At 31.9% G+C, this 19,728-nt stretch overlaps 1 protein-coding gene across 1 annotated transcript in view; it reads right to left on the bottom strand.

Moving 5' to 3' along the window:
- Positions 1 to 19,728, bottom strand: part of LOC118735729 (discoidin domain-containing receptor 2) — a 532,634-nt gene that overhangs the window by 351,537 nt on the left and 161,369 nt on the right. The window lies entirely within an intron of this gene.

Here is a 19,728-nt window from a genome sequence, read left to right as displayed (position 1 = left end):
TTGTTTAATATTCTTTTCCCCTTATGCCTTTTTATTTATTTTTAAGAATTTTCAATTAAAATACAGTTACTTCTCTAACAAAACCCAAGTTTAAAACTTTGTAAAAAAAATTCAATACATTTTACTCCAAATTTCAAACTTTTTTCTCAGAAGTATTGGGATTTTTTTGAGTATAAAATTTTTAGAGCTAAACTGTAGGTCCCTCCGTTTGTGTACCAACATCAAGAGGCGCGTCACAAGTTGGAGGATAAGCTCGGCCAAAGACTTAGGAAAAGTGTAAGCGCCAAAATATTATTATTATCACGATTGATGACAGCATAGTTTTGCACCGCATGCGAAGTATGTACATATATAAAACAAGAAGCGCCAAAGTTGTGTGGGGCTCAGAGGGTAGAAATTTAAAATTTTTCATAATAAAATCTTATATCTCGATAATGAAAACAACTATCGAAACAAATTTTAAAACCATTTCAAATTTTTTTAAGGATGCATTAAGTGCAGCTTTAAGTCTAAAAAAATACAACAAATTACATACATTGAATTAGAAGTTACCTCGGCCTACAAAAGTAACATTTTTTGTGTTTTTTTGTCTCTTTTTGACCTAAAAAAGCATTTAGTGAACTCTTAAAAAAATTAATGCGCTTTTCGGTTTCTACGACCACGGAAATCGACATCTTAATACAAGGAATATAAAAAACACTAGTGAACCCGCAAGGCGTTAGAACGCCCAACATTTTGATTAAAAAATTTAGAAACTAATCCAAATTTTATTTAGAGTTATAAGCAGGGTTGCCACAGATGAAAAAAAAATATTTACCATCCACTTGAAAAAAATCTACCAAATCTGGGAAATATCTACCAATAACTTTTTTATAATTATTTTAATAAAAACTATAGTTTTGTTATTTTTTTATTTACTTTAGTTAAAACAATAGTTTTTTTTTTAAGTTTTTTTAGTTATCTCAATAAGAATTAAAATTATTTTTAAGAACTTTTTATTTAGCTAGTTATACGGTATTTGAGTCATATTATTGTCATATTCTGAGTTTCTTTCAACCAAAAGCGGAAGTGATGAAAATAAAGGCAACAATGCAATTTCATTATTTGAAAAACTGCAACTCGAGTTATTATAGACAAATACAGTGACTCAAAAAAATTTTCTTTTTTTAATATTCGCAATAGTTTTCGAGTAAAATTTTTTTATTGCTTCAACTAAATCCATAAAACTCGAGGATTCAAACTATATACAACATATAGAAAAAATCCAAAAATTTTCGTCTAAATTTCGAATTGTTTACTCTGAATTTTAAGAGCAAATACTATTTGAGTGTAGCCAACAATGTGCTGCTTAAAATTCCCGTTGATTTTTTTAATTTTTTTCCCTTGATAAAAAATGGCGTTGATTTAATTTTTTTTTTGCGAACAATCATAGTGCGTAATTACATACCTGTAAATTTTTTCTTTATATTTAAATAATCATATAAAATATTTAGGCAATCAAAAGCTCCTCCGGATTCCAGTAAAATTAGTTCTGAATAGAGCACGATATGTTCGCCTTATATCGATATACATTTAGACGTATGTAATTATATTAAAAGTATGCAAAGAAATTTATAATATATTTAAAGATAACTACGAAAAATAAATCGGGAACGGAAAGTTCATCAAAAATCTACCAAAATGAGAAAAAATGTACCTTTTTACCGACCCAAATTTTTTCTACCAATTTTGGTAACAATTTACCAAAGTGGCAACCCTGGTTATAAGCGACCCAAATGTCATATTTCATCATAATTCGTAACGCGGAGAGGTCTCGCGTTGTGTCAGTTGTAATATCATCAAATTTTAGATCATCCTGTACCGACAAAAAGTTTTCTTTTCAAAAAATAAAATCCTATCGCACATCTACATGCCAAGGTCTTTACTTAAGACTTTTCATATTCGAAATTTGAAAGAATGGTGCAACTCTAATGGCCCTAATAAAAATTTCTTCTCGTTTAATACATAAACATACTTAGTTAGAATGGTATGACTTTTCGAAAAGGTGGCAAGACTGATCAACCATATTTTTAAAGTAAATAAATCCCTTTCGCATATTTTTTATATTTCATAAAATTTGCGTATAAGTTAATTTAAGTAATTTGACTACCAAAATAAGTGTAAATCCTTATCAAAACGTATTTTCAAACAAATCTTCTAAAATATATTTCGTCCAACATTGCGACACATATGTGTTTAAATTCACTGATAAATTAAGTTGAATTTGATTTTTCAAATACGTGGCAACCCATTGAAAACCTGTTAATAATTCATCCAACTTATTAAATAATTTGAATGCCACTTTTTAAACACGTGGCAACCCTATTCAAACATTCTAAATGTCTAACCTAAAGATTTCTTGACGTTGTTTCGCTTTAGAGTTAATTCAACTCGAGTTTTTGAAAAGATGACAATCTTCTTCAAAAGTAGTAGGTAAAACCTACTTAAACAACCTTTGTCCTATTAAATTAAGTTGAATTAGATTTTTTGAACATGTGGCAACACTCTTAATGTGGTTCGAAAATAAAGCCTTGTCACAACCATTTCGTTTAAAACCAATATTTTAGTAATTTCAATAACTTATTAAATAATTGCAATTTAATTTTTTAAACGGGTGGCAACCCTCTTTAAACACCTCAAACATATTCTAAGTGTTAATAATAAAGATTTCTTAATACCCTTTTGTTTAGCACATTTTATTTTGTATAAATTATCTAAATTCGACTTTTCAAAGAGCTGGCAACCCTCTGCAAAATATTTACAAACTACTACGTTATTAAACCTTTCCGTCTAGGGCCCATACATTTTCTATTACCTAATTCAAACTGGATTTAATTTTTTTAAAACAGGTGGCAATCCTCCTTCAGTTAAGTTATGAAACAAAGCGTTTCAAACCCATTTCGACTGATACCCATTTTGTAATAATTTTTTTAACTTTTTAAATAATTTGAACCAATTTTTTTAAAAGGTAGCAACTCTTTTGGAAAAAGTTAAGCCTTACTGCACATCTACAGCCCGAGCTTTTGAATTTGACACCTCACCTTTGAAAATCGGTTTTTATTTTATTTTAATTGTTCAACAGGTGGCAACTCTTTTCGAAAACATAAAACCAGTTTGCACATCTACTGGCCAAGCGCTTTAATTTGACAACCCATTTTTGAAAATCGAACGAACGGTGCAGATCTTTTATGCTGCACAAAAAATGTCTTCGCGTATTATATACATATGTACATAGATATAGATTTGTTGAAAACTTGTTAAAAAGTTGAATGCATATTATTTTCAGATAAAAAATGGAAATAAATTTAAAACCACCTATTTTTGAAGGTCATTTGAAAGGTCAAATAAATCTGTTTATCCAACTAAATTATCCTTCGTGAATTTTCTATCTCAAGAGCTTTACAATGCTAAATTTATTTCTTTAGATATTCGAATTTATCACGAAGAAAGTTCAATTTCCAAACGCTGTCAAATATTGGAGGATGTTTAAGAGGAAAACGTATTCTTCTGTAAAGGGTACCTTGCAGGGAATGACGTTAACTTATACCTAATATTAATCTGTTTACGCGAACACTAGTGCTAACTTCTTCTTCTTCTTTATTGGCGCTGTAACCGCCTAAGCGATTTAGGCCGAGTCCAAAACAGCACACAATTCACTTCTCTTCTGTGCTAACCGACGCCAATTGGAAATGCCAAGTGAAGCCAAGTCCTTCTCCACCTGGCCTTTCTAACGCAGAGGAGGCCTTCCTCTCCCTCTGTTACCAGCATCGCGGCCCGCGTTGAATATTTTCAGAGCAGGAGCGTTTCTGTCCATTCGAACGACATGGCCAAGCCAGCGGAGCCGCTGAATTTTAATTCGCCGCACTATGTCTACATATATCGTGGTAAAGCTCATACAGCGATATTCGCCATCACCAACGCGTAAAGGTCCGTAAATCTTTCGCAGAATCTAGCCAACTACTAGCTTTATATTTTGTTTGTTGTTTTGTCAGACCTGGACACAGTGCACGGACTGCGAAAGAAGTAAAACTGATACTGACTAGCCAGAAATACGATTGCTTTCTAAAAAAGAGAACCATTTTGAAATATGAGTGTTTTTACTCTCTAGAAAGTAATTTACATAATTCACATACGCGGTTTTGACCGCAGGGTAAGACCTCTTTTCAGAGCACTTCCATTAAGCAGAGTTTAAGAGGTTGGACTTTTAGTTCCTACACTGGCGAATTGCCACCTAAACGTATGACGCTTCTACCTCTTAAAAAAAAAAAAAAATTAAAATTAAAAAAAGTGAGCTGACATAAATTTAAAATTTTACTAGCCACAACTTGCTCAACTGCGGCAACAGTTTAACGAAGCGTACATTAATTGCATTTTGGTGATTTTATTTAATAGGCTCAATAGGAGTTTTTGCTTAAATTTTAGTTAGTTGGCTGTTGACTTGATAAATGGTTGTTATTGCTTTTGACGCTCATATGCTTTATTTATATTAAGCATTCTAATTGGATTTTAAAAATGTAACATTCGATTTTTTTACATAAAATTCGCTTAGCGGAAAAAATAGCTTTACCACAAAAATTTTTGGAAAAAAAAATTAGAAAAACAGAGCAGCGATATTACGCTCATCAGTTGCTTGTCAGTTGAACTATAACAAGCAACAATTTGCTTAAAATTTGGAAACAAAAAAATGTATGCTATAGTAAAATGGAAAAAAGTTGTATATTTTGTGAAAAAATACTAGAGCTAGCAGCTTAAAGAACGCATGCAGAACTAACTAATGCAACAATAGAAACAACACTCAAAATAATAAATGTAAATCCCATTGAGCTGTAGTGTTGAAAATTTGCGCACTCAACTTTGAAATGCAATTCTAAATTTATTTTTTATTTTTTTTTTTCAAAATCGGTATGTAAAAAAATATAGCTATGACAGGGACAACAACAAAAAGTGTATATTTTTTCATAACAAAGCATTTTTTCTCAGAATTATATATTAAGCTTATTTATTTTTGCTGCTATTTTTCACTACGATTTATTTTTATAACTATTGGCTACAAGCATGCACATTTTTTTTTAAATATCTCCTATACTCGCATTCACTTTTTGTTTTCTATTTTTTATTTCGAATTTGTATATCTCTTTGTATTTGCTATTACATTTCAATGCATTTTCATGGCTAAAAGCAATTTGAGGAATTGCAATTGTGAGTGCTTAAAAAAATTGCGAAAAATCTGTAAAAAAAAAAACTGCAAAAAATGCTCACATTTATATAAAAAAGCTAACAATTTAGTGAATTATAAAGTTCGATTCGCTTAGCTGGAATTTGGCGTTTTTTCTTTTTGTATTTTATCATCGCTACTTTTGTATGGCTGCATTGTGCCAGCTTACATCAAGTGCTGCCATTGTATAAATGTACATAGTAAATGTTTTCCAATATTAAGGCCTTGAATTGTGCGCGATTATTTGTAAAAATTTGAAATTGATAGCAAATTGAAGTTGCTGGATTAGGTAACTAACAAAACGTTATTGATGCTGTAGAAAAAATTAATAAAATATGATTTATAGAGATCTGAGGCAAAAAAATTACAACAAAGCATTCGATGCTGGTAGTAATATAGTAAAAATGTGATATGAAATTTTTTTTTTAAATTTTAGATTTTAAAGTAGTAAATCGTTTATACCTTTATAACTAAGCAACATCAAAGGTATTAGATTAAAAGGGCAAGTGAAGTTTTGCAGCAAATTTGGTCTAATTCGGACTTACATTTGGGGCTCCTTGGAAAATATAAAAGATCTAATTTTTTTTTTTTTTTTTTTTTTTTTTCAATTAAATAGTTTAGTAATAGCCTTTGCCTGACATCTGAAAGAGCTTTTAACTTTCTACCTTTCCTTAGAAGTGGAATCACTGATTGCGCCTGTAGCGCAGAAAATCGAGAACATTCACTAAATATAAATCGGCTAAACAATATAGGACAGTGATACCAAAACTGGTCCAGGTTGAACCCGAGTGGTCCACGGGAGACTCGGAGGGGTCTACGTTGGCATGAAAAAAGTATGCGGGTACACGAGTTGTAAATGGTGGTCCACGAAAATTTATCTGGTTTCGACAGCAAAGAAGAACTTTATGGCTTGGCTTTACCTACCTATATATGCAGGCAGGTAAGTAATACTCAAAAAAAAGTGAAGGAAACAAAAAAATCAAAAATTTTCTGTGATTTTTGTCAGACTGTAATTCGATGAAAAAAATTAAAAAAATCATTTTGAAGATATAACTTTCTACGGTTCTCAGAAAATTCTGAGCGAAAACATTACTTTTTAAAATTTTTTTATTTTTGTTCACCGGCTTGAAAAAAAATATTTGCACATAAGGCCGGCATATGGATCAGATAACCTCATTATTTAGGTTAGTTTTTCTTTTTTTAAAGCTCCCTTAATTTTTTTAAGTAGCGTATTTTAAGAAGGAGTACGCAAAAATTCCTCGCAGAGGAATGTAATTTTCAACTCACTCCTCAATACAACTGAATTCGCGAGCAATCAATTTTATTTCCTCTTTTGCAAGTTAAAAAAGAAAGAACGCGGTTAAAATTAATTTTTCTTTAATATAACTCAGATTATTCGCCTCAATATTTATCTCACGCTTCCACGCCACTCAAAATTACTTTTTGTATCTATTGGCTTGTCTAACTTTCATCACTCAGTAATTTAAATCGAGGATAAACTCATTTAAGCAGAGTAGCGCTTATTGAGCAAATATTTCATTTACGCGCTAAATTTGGTGAGCCGCTTGCCTGGTTGTCCCTCAAAGCTTTTTCTGGGTTCGCTCTTTTTCCTATTGTCAATTTCTGAATTAATAGTTTGGCGAAAAAAGCTTTGCGCCTTACAATATGGGTATCAATAGAAAAGGCTTTTTGGCTTTTTTTCTATGCTGTTTTGGCACTAAACCTTGACTTTAATTTTTTTTGTATCTTTGAAGGTCTTTGGCAGCACTTGGAATATGACCGATACATTCCAGCCGATAAATTTCGATAACAATAAGCTTTGATGATTCGATAAATTTCGCTAACTTGATAATTTTAGTTAAAAGAATTTATTTCAATAAATCTAACGCTTAATAACGCTGCTGAGAAAGCGTTCAACAAAAAAATAAGAGAATATAACGACAGGCTAGTTATTATAACGTTATGAGCTTAAGGTGAATTTTATATTTTTTCTACCTCTATACCTACCTACTTACATGTACCCGTTTCATCATAATTACATTATCCTAATCAGTTTTCCTTTATCTTAATTTTTATACTTTCCCTTATTCCTGAAATTTATCTTGTTTATCTTTCATATAAATGCATACTACTCCCCTCTGTACTTAGAAAAGTAAAGTGTTTAAATTTACTTTGGTCTTCATCTTTGTTTTTATCTTTCATATCTTTGCTTTTATCCTTTTCTTTATCTATTCACGTAGATGAGGTGAGGTGCGAAGACGTAATAAGATGTGACGTGATTTTATGTGTTGTGATAGGATGTCATGTCATGTCATATGATGTCATATCATGTGATACCACGTATAATATAGTATGATATGACATATGATGTCATCCCACATGATATCGTGTGATGTGATATCACATTATATGATGTAATAGCATGTGATGTCACATCTTATCATGTGATTTAATGTGATGTGATGTCATGTAATGTGATCACATTCCATGTTCCGATTATTATATCGATAACCCTGTCGATAACTGTGTCGATAAAAATACCGATAACAATATCAATAAATATATATAAAAATTTAATGATTGCAAAATCGATTAGCTCATCGACAAATATCGCCATCATCAGTATCGATTATACATATCAATAAGACAATTACTAAATCGATAACAAAATCAATTATTTAGTCGATTATTATACCGATAACAATATCCATTATTGTATCGATAAAAATATCGATTATTATATCGATGCCAATATCGAGTTTCATATCGATAAAAATATCGATTATTATATCGATGCCAATATCGAGTTTCATATCGATAACAATATCGGGTTTTATATCGCTAACAGTATCGATCTTCATCCTCATCCTTTTCTTCTTTATTTTTGCATATTCCTCTTCACCTCCTTTACCTTAAAGTGTTTAAATTTACCTTGATCTTCGTTTTTGCCTGTATCTCTAGGCATCTTTGTTTTTGTTTTTATTCTCAAACCGCTGAACCATGTGCATTATTCCCCTTGAACTTGACAATTTAGTCAAAATCAACCAACTGCCGCTAAAGAAGTTTCACTTCATAAACTCAAGAAATTTTCTTACCCTTTCTGTTACCCTAATTCTTATGTAACTGTCATTGTCTCCATTTTCGAATTTATCTTCACTTTTGCCTTCTTTTTTTTTGACTTCATCTTTATCATTTATTTCTTCATCTTCATATTTATCTTTATTTCAAAGCTTAATTTCAAATGCGAAGTGAAACAACCTGGGAAACATGTCAAATGGAACATGTTGCAGCAACATCTATACACAAATACGGACATGTTTAAACGACGGTTTTGGCCGTAATTTGCAACCAATTTTGAAACCATAAAAACTCTGCTTATCTACGGAGAAATACCTTTCCAATGGTGTTCTTGATGATCTTGGTGATTTTGAAATCGGTTCGGTAGAATCGCCAAGCGAACGGAGACAAAATTTATGTTAGCGTATTAATATATAGATATAGATGAAATACGTATGGGAGGCAGACGAAAGAGGCTTAAGAAGGTAGTAGTTTTGAAGAGTATTGCCTACTGTTTGATAAGTCCAGTTTGATTAAATTTTACCCAAGCTATATGAAATATTAAAATATGGATGTCAAACGAAAAGGATTTAAGAAGTCCTTAGTTCGAACATTAAGAATATTTCTGACGTGTTTTAAGAGGGTTGCTACCCGCTTAAAAGTTTATTTTGTAATTATTTAATAAATTCAATGAATTAATTAAACATGGCTAGTTATCAATCGAAATGTGTTTGAAACATTTTGACATTTAGCAGAGTTGCCACATGTTTAAAATTCAAATTCAAACTAATTCATCAGTTAATTGAAATATGTATTACAATATCAGATGGAAGAGATTCAAGAGGATTTTAGTTTGAAAATACATAGTTTTTAAGAGGGTTGCCACCTATTTTAAAAGTCTTAATGAGTAAACTTATATAAAAAATATGTGAAGCATTCTTATGTGGACCAACAAAATAATTTTAAGAAACCTTTACCTTGAATATTTAGAATATTCTTGAGGTGTGTGAAAGGCATTGTCACCGGTCTTAAAGAAAAAAATGGAATTAAAGATGGGTATCAATCGACGTGCGTTCGAGAAAGATTTATTTTAAAATAAAATGTATTTAGTAGAGTTGCCACATGTTTAATAGTAAATCAAATTCAACTTACATTATTCATAAGTTAGTTTAAATAGATATGTATCACAATGTCAGACGAAAAAGATTTAAGAAGATTTTAATTGGAAAATGGTAGCTCTGAGTGTTGCGCAATATTTAAGTATAGTATTTTGGGGTGCATTCTACAATAATTTGAGTTCTGATTTTTTTTTTACACCGAAGTTGGGTAAAATGAGAACAATTTTTTTTTGAGTATGCAGTTGTGTAGCCCATTAAATTTTAGTATAATAAAGTGCAAGTTTTAAGTGATTGGAAAACTTAATACTAAAAAACTTTTTTTTTTTTAATTTTCTTTGAAAACGGTTTTGCATATTTTCTTCTTGCAAAATGCCGTCAGCATAAAAAATATCTAAAATCAACGCAATTTTGCAGTAGCTTAAAACGTGCACTACTATACTATAAATTTAACTGCATACACAAAAAAATTTAAAACTTTTTAATTTTGTAATGTACTAATTTTTCTCAACTGGTGTAAAAAAAATTCATAACTCAAATTTTTGTAGAGTGCACCCCATAATACTATACTTAAATATTGAGCTACCATTGTAATTTTTCAAATTTTTTTGAGATGACATATTTTCAAAAACTATTTTTTTTATCAAAAAATGTGTATGTGAAAAATTTTTCAAGAATAAAAAATTAAAAAAAAAATTTCTTTTCATAGAGAATTTTGATGCGTGTCTGTGTGTTTTTTTTTTAAATTTTTTCTCGCCCTGTTCTCGAGATAGTTGGAAAACTATTAAATCAATATGTGTTTGTTTTTGTAATGTAAAGTTTTTATACCCGAGCGCACTTGTGCACAAGGGTATATTAATTTTGTTCACATAACGGTTGTTTGTAACAGCCAAAACGAATCAAAATAGATATAGATATAGACAAATGTATACCTAAATGCTCAGAATGAATAGAGAAATCGATTAAGCCATGTCTGTCTGTCCGTCCGTCTGTCCTTCCGTCCGTGTACACGATAACTCGAGCAAAAATTGAGATATCTCAACGAAATTTGGTACGTAGGTTTCAGTTAATCCCAGGTAGGTTGGTATTGAAAATGGGCGAAATCGGACTGTAACCACGCCCACTTCCCATATTACGGTATTTTCCAGAAATACGAAAACTGCGATATTTTAGTAACCACTGAAGATAATTCACTCAAAATTGATATTTACAATAATTTTTAGACGAAAAATAAGAATATTATAAATTTTTGGAAAATGGGCGTAGCCACGCCCACTTATGGTTACATGTGTATATCTTGGTAACCGCTGCACCAATTTTTTCCAAACTTGGCACAATTATTGGCCTTAATACAGCATACTAAATGGCTGAAAATTTAAAAAATCGGACATTAACCACGCCCACTTCCCATATAACGGTATTTTCCAGAAATACGAAAACTGCGATATTTTAGTAACTACTGAAGATAATTCACTCAAAATTGATATTTGTAAAAATTTTTAGACGAAAAATAAGAATATAATAAATTTTTGGAAAATGGGCGTAGCCACGCCCACTTATGGTTACATGTGTATATCTTGGCAACCGCTGCACCGATTTCATCCAAACTTGGCACAGTTGTTGGGCTTGGTACAGCATACCAAATTTTTAAAATCGGACAATAACCACGCCCACATCCCATATAAGGGAAATTTAGAGAAATACGGAATCTTCGATAAATCAGTAAATATTAAAGCTAATTTATTCAAAATTGACGCTTGAAACAATTCTTTACCAAGAAATACGTTTATGGTAAAATTTTGGAAAATGGGCGTGGCACCGCCCACTTATGATCACATATATGTATCTCGGTAACCTTTCTACCGATTTGTACCAAACTCGGTATTTTTATTGTGCTTGCCACATAAAAGCAAAATGTTGAAAATTATTGCTATCGGACTAAAATTACGGCCGCTTTTCATATAACGGTAAATTTCGGAAATGCTTGAAACTGCAATATTTCGAAATTTAAGGACGCTAATTTACTCAAAATTGATACACCCCGGGTTACTATCTAGCGGTAGCTTTCGGAAAGGTGAAAAAACATATATTTAATACTTGCGCCGGGTATTTAATGTTCGGCTCCACCCGAACTTAGATTTTCTTACTTGTTAAAAATGTATTAATCAAGCTCAAATTTCATATTTATTTATTATTTATGATTATACATCAACCCTAAAAAATTTAAACAAATCAAACACATGAAGTGTGAACCCCGTCCATTTTGGAATGAAACGCCCCATATATACTTATGTATATAATATGCGAAGGCATTTTTTGTGAAGATGATCAAATATGCACCAGTATTTCGAATTTAAAAAGTGGGATGTCAAATTTAAGAACTGGGCCTGTAGATAAGGTTTAATATTTCGATCCCAGAACTTTTTTAATGGTACAGGGTGATTTAAAATTTGCTGCAATGAAAAAGCGAAGCCACGATTGACCCCCTTCACTCAGAAGCGACCTGATTTGTTTAGTTTTTGAATAGCGCTGCCACCAGGTTTAAACAGATAAACTTAATTTTGACTTTTTAACGCAGTGCGAGTTCACTAGTAGTAAATTAGTTATTTTCTACGTAGATAGACAAGCAGAAACAGAATTCATAGTGTCTTATAAAGCAGAAATGAATTAAAAATCTTAATGTCAAAAAGGAAAACGCATTTGTGCTAGATATCTGGGTAAAGAGAGATAGGGGGAAATGAAGTAGTGGAAGCTCTAGCAAAGGAAGGAGCCTACAGGGTCTAAAAAGAGACGGATAAAAATTGTTTACAACAACATGAAAACAAAATTATCACAGAACGACTATAAGCTTTTGGTGGGCCTCATAACTGGCCACAATTCAAAATTGGTTTGGTAAGTGGTAATAACTGTAGAAAGTGCGGAATGGTGTAGCACAAATTGTGCTGACATATTTACGTATGTACTGCTTTGGGAAGGCGCTCCAAAGTACAGGTCCCACAATATATAAAAATACTGTAAGGTATAACGGCTGTCAAGAGAAACTCCGGGCCCGGTACTAAATATGTGCCCGAGTGAAGCTCACCTGATTGGGCCAGATCACGGATTCGTGATATAGCGCCTACTTAGTGACCATGAAAGGTCGTCTCATCTGGTAACTCTTTGAACTAATAAGCTATCCATGTGAGGCCTTTTACCAGCCAGCCAACCAACATAACCTAACCTAACCTAAGTATGTGTTTCGATAGAAATCAAATGCAAAAGAATATATCTTAAACTTCAAAATCGATATACATAAATCTCCATTACCAAATAATGCATAATTTATTCTGCTTATTGCTTGTCCTTATTGTAATTGCTGCAGCCATTTAAGGGGTTTGTCAACAAAACACAGATAGGTACTAACGAGAATGAATAAAAAAGTAGAAGAAATAAAGAAAAATAAGAAGTTTTCACAACTCAGACCACACATGCAGTCAACTAAAGGACACACTCAGACGCATACTACGTCAAACTGACTGATTAACTGACTAAAGCAGACCGACAAACCTATTGATTGACTAAAAAGTTATTGTGCTTATTGATTGATGCAAACAAAACGGAGCGAACGACTTAAAAGGACTGAATGACGGTCACCAGCGAACCAACTACGCGTACTAAGGCTAAGAGATAACTGGCCAGCTGACTGACTGACTTACGCACAGTTACAGCTGAAGCAACTGACCAACTGACTGATTGACTGCTTAAATTTATGTACTGCCTTTGATGCCTAAAAGGACTGATTAAGTGATTGTACATATGTATGTTTGTATGCGTATCAGTATGTGCGTCTCATCGTTTGACCGAAATTTTCGTTGGGTTCCGAAAGCAAGCGTTGTTGCTCAATGCTGATGAACTTAACTCAACTCAACTCAACTCAACTCAACTCAACTAGCTTCATACACTTTGAAATCCATCACAAACAACTTTAAGGCTCAAAGTGCATATAAAGTCTTAGGCACAACAATAGCAACAATGTGGCAAATGGGCATAAATAACAGCAACAGCCTCAACCACAGCCAAGTCTACGCAACAGCGATTGCCCTACAGTTTCACGCACACACATCTTTATTAGAGCCTTGGCGCTCATGTTTATTAATGAACACATTTCGACCAAAAGGATGCCAGTCGGCCAGCTAACTATTGCTGCTGTATTGCCTCAGTTTTAGCCTGTTACCGCCGACAGCGTTTAGTTATAACTGAGTCTGCCAGCTTACGGCCAACTCCCTGACCAGCTACCGCACACCGTGGTTAAAGTCATTTCATATTCTACTTGCCAAAGAGCCTAGCCTACAATGCGTTGAATATCTTGTGGCTTAACTAAAGTGTTTGTGTGTTAGTGTTGTTGTTTTTCGCTGCTGCTGCTTCAGTTATAAGCGCTTCTGTCGCCTTTATGATGATTGCTTGCCGCTGTTGTGGCAATTGGACGCGGTTGAGTGCCTTCCTTCGGTGCCGCACATCCCAACGCACATACGTACATACATACATACATACAGCTATGTATACATTTTATGGATTTATTCATCAATATTTGCGGGGCACCTATTCAGCGGTTCCCATCGCTAGCATACATTCATTGTTCAATAGCTCGTAGTGGTGGGCAATCGTTTTTGCGCTCGATCACTTATTCAACTCAACTATGAGGCCAGGAAGTAGTTGATGATAGCAACTTGATGAGTTGGCTTTCATTTAGTTGCGGTTGATTGATTTGTACGCTAATTTATTATGAAAATATCAAATGAGGGATGGGGTAAAGGCAGGCAAGTTAAATTTTTTGCCACACAAACAGGTTGTTACGTTTTGCCCTCATTGGTCTGGTTGCCAGAAAATTATTCTTTAAGAAATTTAAGCCGAAATGCAGGACGTGAGAATTTTCAAAAATATAAACATTTAAGTGTTTAGTGTTTGTGGGAAAAAATGCACAGCCAGAAGGTCTATAAGTATAAATTTAAATTTATGTACGATTAAAAGATATGTTTCAGAAACTCTTTCTGAACAAATTATGAAAGTGTATTGGGAAATTTTGGAAACGGACTCAGAGATCCTCACTAATAAAGGCGTCTCATTTCCGGCGGTGCTGGACTTGATATACAGGGCGTACATACTAACTAGACCTACTATTATTGCAATTGTGAGAGTTTTTGAGTGGTGAGAGAGAGAGAGAGAGAGAGAGTGAGTTAGCGTACTAACTCCCTTTCACGCTAGAACGGCTGAACGGATTTCAATGTAGTTTAGCACATAGATGGGTCATAACCTGGGTTAACATATGTAAAGGATATTTTTTTGAAGTGAAAGTTCTTTAGCGGCAGTAGGTTGGTTGGGAGTAAATTGGCAAATTCAACGGAAATAGCACACGGTAATGGTGCCACGGAAATAGTTGGGGCTGAAACAAGTGCTTCTTGAGTGTACGAACGTAGTATGAATTTAACAAAAATTTACTAATAAAATGTTAAAGAATAATACTTAGAAAAATACCTGTACAAGAATGAAAGTAAAGATGAGTACGTCGTAGATAAAGAAAAGGATAAAGGCGAAGGTAAAAAGCAAAATAAAACAAAGAAAGATAAAGGCAAAAATTAAGATCAAGGGAAATTTAAACACTTTACTTATAGAAAGGCAAAGGGGAAGGAGAATATGTAGATGAAGAAAATGATAAACCTAAAAGTAAAAACAAAGATAAATATAAAGGAAAAGATGAAGATGAGGATACCGATAAAAGTAAGGATGAAGATAGAGGAAGAAAGATTAAAATAACCGTAATTATAGAGAAAACAAGTAAAAGCAGCGCTGTCTTCGGCTATGCCGAAGGCTTCATACAGTTCATGAACATTTGAAAAAATTTATATATTCACAGCACACATAGATAAAAAAAATCTTATCGCAAAAACTGGTATAGGAACAATCAGTGGTATACGAGATAAGGCTTATACAGCATAGATTTTGACAATTTTCTCGGTAGACTTTGTATTATTATTTATACAATAGCTTACGAAATTATCGGTTTTAGCTGTCCAAATAAAGGAGTTTTACAGTAAAACCCCATATCTGAACAATCAGTTGTATGGGGGCAATAAACAGGTTATAAAGACCCGATCTTTGCTAATTTTGCTGTACACTTTCTGTTGACAATGAGTGAAAATAGTGCGAAATATCATGTTTCTAGCTGCATATATTTAGAAGTTATAACAAAGAATCTCATAACTGAACAATCAGTTGCATGGGAGCTATATGTAAATGTGACGCGATCTTTGTAATTTTCACTCTAAGTTCTCTGTTGATAATGGGTGGAAGTATTGCGAAATTTCATGTTCTTATGTGCATAAATGGAGAAGTTATAACAAAAAATCTCATATCTGAACAATCAGTTGTATGGGAGCTATATGTTATAGTGGTCCGATTCTTCCGGTTCCGACAAATGATTAATACATTATAAAAATACACCCACCTACCAAATTTTATCCGGATATCTCGAAAACTGAGAGACAAGATTGCATACAAACAGACGGACAGACAGACAGACGGACAGACGGGCATGGCTAAATCGACTCAGTTCGACGTGCTGATCATTTAAGTATACATTTTAATGGGTCTGTCTCTTCTTATTCTGGTACTGGTATGTTTTGTTATCGATATTTTTATTGATTTTGTTATCGATATTGTTGTTGGTTTTGTTATCGATATTGCTATAGATTTTGTTATCGAAATTTTTATCAAATTTATCGATTTTGTTATCGATTTCATTATCGATTTTTTATCGATTTTGTTATCGATTTTGTTATCGATTCTGTTATCGATGTTGTTATCGACATTTTTATCGATTTTCTTACCGATTTTTGTTATCGATTATTTATCAATTTTGTTTTCCATATTTTTATCGATTTTTAAGAGATTTTTTGATCGATTTTGTTATCGATTTTGCTACCAATATTATTATCGATTTTGCTATCGAAATTTGTATCGAATTTGTCATAGATTTCGTTATGGATATTTTGGTGGATGTTGGAATCGATTTTGTTATCGTTAGAGTATAAAGGTAAAAATGAAGATAAAGGAAAACAGAATAACATAAATGTAATTAGAACGAACAGGGTAGGGGCAGGCATCTACATAGATAGAAAAAAGATAAAAAATATAACCTTAAGAAAAGCAGATGTATTTATGTATGTATATTGGTTATTAGACAAAATAGATATGTAACGTAAGTTTCACTTCTCGAGTTTGGCCCAGGCGCATATACTTTTTTTTAAGAGAGCTACCTCTTAAAAAATTCAAAATTAATCAATTATTAAGTTAAAAAAAATATTACAAAAATGTGGGTTTCAAACAAAATGAGTTCCAAAACGATTCACTTCGAAAGTATAGTTAAGGGTTTGCCGCCTGTAAAAATAAGATAGATAATTTCAAAGTTAAATTAAATATCACAAAAATGTGGATGTCAAACGAAATTGGTTCGACAACGTATTATTTATGACTTTCAACATTTTGTCAACTTCTTAGAAATTTAAATAAAATTAAATTAAGAGATCGAACGCAATACATGCCTTAATGTGGGCGTAAGAAGAGAGAGGTTAAGGAAAGTTTTATGTATTTCGAGAATGCTTTTAAGATTGTTGCCACCTGTTGGGTCTTTCGTTACAGGAGTTATTGGCCCTATGCTAGAAGCCTTTTAAAAGTGAGGTTTTCAAAAATTAACTTAAGTAAAAACTATGCATATTTTTCTTTTTAAAACAATAAAAATTTATGAATAAAGGAAAATGAAATTAAAAAAATTGTAAAATGACAATAAAGCCAAGGTAAAAATTAAATGAAATTTACAAAAAATAATTTTTTTAGACAATAAAATCTAAGAATTAAAAGAAACTAAACACAATAAAAAATTAAATAAAAAAGAAAATAATACTTAAAAATTATGTGAAACAAAAAAAATTATTTAATTCAAAAAACTAAATATTAAAAAAAAAATTCATAGAAAAATTACAAAAAAATAAAATTAAAAAACAAGACCTTAGAAAAGAAATTAAATTAAATTTTTAACCAATAAAAGCGAAAAAGAAAAGAAAAAATTATATAATAAGTTTCTAAAAACTAAGTGAAATTAATTATTAAGTTTCATTTTTTAAACAAAGAATTCTAAAAATTAAATTTAAAAAATTTTGCTTAAAAAAAACAGAGTTCCACTGCCCCAGGACTCGAACTTGAACCTTTCAAATGGCATACCTGTGCTTTGCTCACTCGGTTATTGTCGCTGTTGGAGCGACGCGAGCTGAATGATATATACATACACACAGTGCTTTCTCTCAAAATACCTTTTCCCCAGAAGTGGTAAATGAGAGAGCTTTTTTCTAAGGCTTTTCTGATAGAATGACAAACGTCTTTCGAACTATCTTGTCATCTGTATTTGTTTTGTATTGCGAACGACTTTTCATATTCTTAGTCATAATTGTCCTGTATAAATCGAGAGAGATTTAGGAAAGCTGAATTTCGGAAATATTTTGTATGAGTTGAAATAAGTTTAATTAACAAGTTAAACGAAATATGTATTTTAATATGAGTATCAAGCAAGAGAGATTTAAGAAAGCTTTAATTCCAAAAAGAACTTTAATTGGAGCCGCCGCCTGTTTATAAAATATAAATAAATTTAACTAACAGGTTAAACAAAATATTTTAGTATTGGTATCAAACGAAAGAGATTTAAGAAAGCTAGTCATAATTAAAAAAAGATATATGTTAACGAGGGTTGCCAGCAATTTGGGAATTTAAAATGAATTTATTTGACAAGTGAAATGAAATACGGAATACGAAGTACCCAGTGGGAAAAAGTCATGCATATTAATAAAGTATAGTAAAAAAATAATCGGTAAAACAGGCATTTTCACATTCCAAAATGCATTATTTTTCCCACGTCGAAGTCCTAGGAAAAGTGGGGCATTCATTTTTGCATTACCAGTAATGCAAGAATGAATATGACTTAATATGAAATTTTTGCGAGTTTTTGAATACATTAGAATTCGGATTACATATTACATACAGAAATAGAATCCAGAGCTCATTAGAAATACATTATATTATTTATCACGCATGTAATGCATTACCACTTTTCTTACTGGGTATGTACCCAGCAAACATATGGAGTCATCAAATTAGCCTCAATATGAGTCATATTGGACTCTTATTGGCCTCATATACGGCTCATTTTGGACTCTTTTTAAAACAATTTTTGGCCTCATATATGAAATATTTCAGACTCTTTTTGAGTTGCTTATCGGCCTCATAAATTACTGCATTCGGACTCTTATTTTAGGTTGTTCTTTGGGTCTTACATATTTAACGCACTATATTTGCAAAGGAATTCAGCAAGAATTTCTATCAAATAACATACATACATACTTACGTGCATATACACATTCCAATATGCATTTAATAGAAACAGCTGCTGCGAAATTTTGTTAATTTTTTGTTTTCTAATTATTTTCAATTTCTGTATAAACAAATTTAGATATAAATTTCGAATCGTTATTGTTTTTATATTGCCACAAGGTGCTGGCTCATAACTGAGATCATATATGAGTCCTAAAACATTCGTATAAAATTAAGAAATTTTTTGTTCTTGAAACTCATATATTCTGAATTATTATATTATATTAATTAGAAGTTATCATAGAGATAGCTTATGTCCTAAGTTTAAATATCTATATGAATGCAGCATATTTTTTGAAAAGGGTTGCCCCTTGCCTAAGAAGTTAAATTCTATTTTAAACTATAAGTTCAACCAAATTTTTTAGTACGGACCAGTATGAACACAAAACGAATGAAATTTAAAAAGATTTTAGTACGAATATATCATCAATTATATAAATAGGCAATCATGTTTCCTTTACACCCCTTTTACGGCTAAACTATAATTCTAAGGTATAGACAATTATGTATCATTAGAAAGGTATTTTGATGCTGATGTGCAGGCAATTTTTAAAATTTCAAATTAGTTTAAAATAGAGCGAAAAAATCAATTCAAAAGTCACACCAATACCAATGCCATAAATGTACATGGTTGGGGCGGAAATGCCCCCTAAATGTATGCTTTAATATTGATAGTGAATTAAAGAAACATGCGAAGCAGCAGTTCAGGAATAAAATGTATGTATGTATGTACATGAATAGATTAGACTCAAACAAGGAAGAAGGTAAAGTTGAGTATGGAGAAGAAGAAAGTGATAAATATAGAAATTAAAATAAAAGTAAAGAAACCTAGATATAAAGACAAAGAGG

This window comes from Rhagoletis pomonella, unplaced genomic scaffold (assembly GCF_013731165.1).
Source record: "Rhagoletis pomonella isolate Grant_MI unplaced genomic scaffold, Rhpom_1.0 Rhpom_scaffold_00003, whole genome shotgun sequence".
In the NCBI taxonomy this organism is placed as follows: domain Eukaryota; kingdom Metazoa; phylum Arthropoda; class Insecta; order Diptera; family Tephritidae; genus Rhagoletis; species Rhagoletis pomonella.
The sequence above is the reverse complement of the archived record's forward strand: the minus strand, read 5'-3'. Positions and strand labels throughout refer to the sequence as shown.